The sequence below is a fragment of the Arachis stenosperma genome, chromosome 10, assembly GCF_014773155.1.
Source record: "Arachis stenosperma cultivar V10309 chromosome 10, arast.V10309.gnm1.PFL2, whole genome shotgun sequence".
Taxonomy (NCBI): Eukaryota; Viridiplantae; Streptophyta; class Magnoliopsida; order Fabales; family Fabaceae; genus Arachis; species Arachis stenosperma.
Window position 1 is genome coordinate 118,445,800 of NC_080386.1, and position 3,317 is coordinate 118,449,116.

Genomic DNA, 3,317 nt, shown 5'->3' on the forward strand with positions numbered 1-3,317 from the left:
TCTTCTTGTTGATGGTTTGAAACACAATTTACTAAGTGTCAGCCAATTATGTGATCTTGGATATGAAATTATTTTTAAAAAATTGGTGTGCTTAGTTATTTGTGAAAAATCTGGGGATATTTTGTTTGAGGCTAAAAGGTGCAATAATGTGTATGAATTAACTCTTGAGGATTTGAAAGATCAAAAAATGACATGTTTTACCTCTCTTAAATCTGAAAAATGGCTTTGGCATAAGAAATTGGGTCATGCTAGCATGTACCAAATTTCTAAGCTAGTCAAGAAAAACTTGGTTAGAGGAATTCCAAATATTAAATTTGATAAGGATCTTACTTGTGATGCTTGCCAATTAGGCAAACAAGTAAAATCCTCTTTTAAACCAAAAGATGGAATTTCGACCAAGAGGCCATTAGAGATGTTACACATTAATCTTTTTGGTCTAACAAGAACTCAAAGTTTATGAGGTAAACACTATTGTTTGGTGGTGGTGGATGATTACTCTAAATTCGGTTGGATACTTTTTCTTGCTCATAAAAATGATGCTTTTCATGCTTTCTCAATCCTTTGTAAAAGAATTCAAAATGAAAAAGACTTAAAAATTGCCCATTTGAGAAGTGATCACGAAAAAGAATTTGAAAACCAAGACTTTGAAAAATTCTGTGATAATTTTGGAATTGCTCATAACTTTTCATGTCCTAGAACCCCTCAACAAAATGGGGTGGTTGAGAGAAGGAATAGAAGCCTTCAAGAGATGACTAAAGCTATGCTATGTGAAAATGAGGTTCCAAAATTTCTATGGGTTGAAGCTGTGAATACAACTTGTTACATTTTGAATAGGACTATCATTAGAAAAGGGTTAAAGAAAACTCCTTATGAGCTATGGAAATGAACCCCTCATAATCTTAAGTATTGCCATGTTTTTGGATGCAAATGCTTTGTACTTAACAATAAAGAAATTCTTGGTAAATTTGATCCAAAGTCCTATGAGGGGATGTTTGTTGGATACTCTACCACTAGCAAGGCTTATAGAATTTACCTCAAAGAACATAGAACCATAGAGGAATCCATACATGTTTCTTTTTGTGATACTAATTCAATTCTCAGTGTTGTGGTAGAAGATGATACAGATTATGAAGATGCTGTCAACAAGGAAGCCAGTGAAGAAAATTCCAAGTCTGTCCAAAATGAAGAATCTGTCTGTCCAATTTTGTCTCATCAGGATGGAGGAGATATTTTTGTTTTGTATCTTGAGCCAGCAAGAGAATCTGGAATAGATCTACCCTCTGAAACTCATCAAAGCTCAACATCACTCCGAAAACTAAGAGAATGGAAGTCCATGAGGGGTTATCCTCATGATTTTATCATTGGAGATCCTTCACAAGGTGTAACAACAAGATCCTCAACCAAAAAGCAAACCGAACAAGGCAATTTTGTGTTCTTGTCTCAATTGGAGCCTCACAATGTAAAGCAAGCTCTTGAAGACCCCTCTTGGGTTAAAGCCATGCAAGAAGAGCTAGCCCAATTTGATAAGAATGAGGTTTGGACATTAGTACCTCATCCGGATGGTAAGAAGGTAACAGTTACTAAGTGGGTTTTCAAAAATAAATTAGGTGAGGATGGAAAGGTTGTTCGTAACAAGGCTAGATTAGTGGCCCAAGGTTACGATCAAGAAGAGGGTATAGATTTTGATGAGTCTTTTGCTCCGGTATCAAGAATGGAAGCAATTCGGTTGCTTCTTGCCTATGCTACCCATAAGGATTTTAAAATGTTCCAAATGGATGTCAAATGTGCTTTCCTTAATGGCTTTATTGATAGAGAAGTGTTTGTGGCTCAACCCCCCAGTTTTGAAAATAAAGAATTTCCAAATCATGTTTTCAAACTTTCAAAGGCCCTTTATGGTCTTAGGCAAGCTCCATGAGCTTGGTATGAAAGGCTTAGTGTCTTCTTATTAGAAAATCAATTTAAAAAGGGTACCACAGATACTACTTTATTTATTAAAGCATCTAATTATGATATTCTCCTAGTTCAAGTTTATGTGGATGATATAGTGTTTGGTTCAGCCAATGAATCCTTGAGTGAAGAGTTTGGAAAACTCATGACTAGTGAGTTTGAAATGAGTTTAATGGGAGAACTAACCTTCTTCTTTGGTCTCCAAATTAAACAAACTCCTATTGGCACATTTATTCACCAAGGAAAGTATGCTAAAGAATTAATTAAGAAATTTGGCCTAGAAAATTCCAAACCAATGGGAACACCCATGCATCCAAACACTAAACTTGAAATGGATGATGATGGCAAAGATATGAATAAAACCAAGTATAGAGGAATGATAGGTTTACTCATGTATCTTACCTCCTCTAGACCGGATATTGTTCAAAGTGTGGGTGTTTGTTCAAGATTTCAATCTCATCCAAAAGAATTCCATCTTTTGGCCGTTAAACGCATCATTAGATATATTAAGGGAACTAGTAATTATGGCTTATGGTATCCAAAATCTGATGATTTTTGTGCAGTGGGGTTTTGTGATGCAGATTATGCAGGAGATAGGGTGGATAGAAGGAGCACATCGGGCATGTGTTGCTTCCTTGGAAGCTCACTCAACATGTGGTCAAGCAAAAAATACATATGAGTGCTATAAAAACTCAATTGTATGTTGTTCACAATTAATTTGGCTAAAAACTCAATTGGAGGATTACAAATTAAAGATCAATAGTATACCCTTGTTTTGTGACAATATGAGTGCTATAAACATCTCAAAAAATTCTGTTTTACACTCAAGAACCAAGCACATTGAGATCAAATATCATTTTATTAGAGAACATGTGAAAAAAGGGTACTATTGATATTCAATTTGTGAAATTCGAAGAACAACTTGTGAATATATTCACTAAGCCCTTGTGTGAAGACAGATTCTGCTATTTGAGAAATAGTTTGGGAATGATAGAATTAAACTCTGTTGATAAATTGTGAATTTTTTGACTCTGTTACAAATTTTAGAACGTGATGAACGGGCATTGATACAGGGGGAGATTGAACAGACGTTAATTATCTTTGGCCCCACCAAATTTCTTTGACCTTACTCTGACCCATTTTTTAGTTCATTTTTTTGGAAGGTTGTCATATTAAATCTTGTAGGAAGGAGTTGTTGTCAAATCAAATCTTTATCCTTCCCTTATCCCTTGATTCTAGAAGCTAAACTTTCAGTTTTTAATTTTAAAATCCTTCTTTGGTTAATAACCGTGCCTCTTAATGGGTAATAACTCTCTCAATTCTCTTTCCACTCAGCATTAAATGCTTCCATAACCTCCCTCCTCTCACCA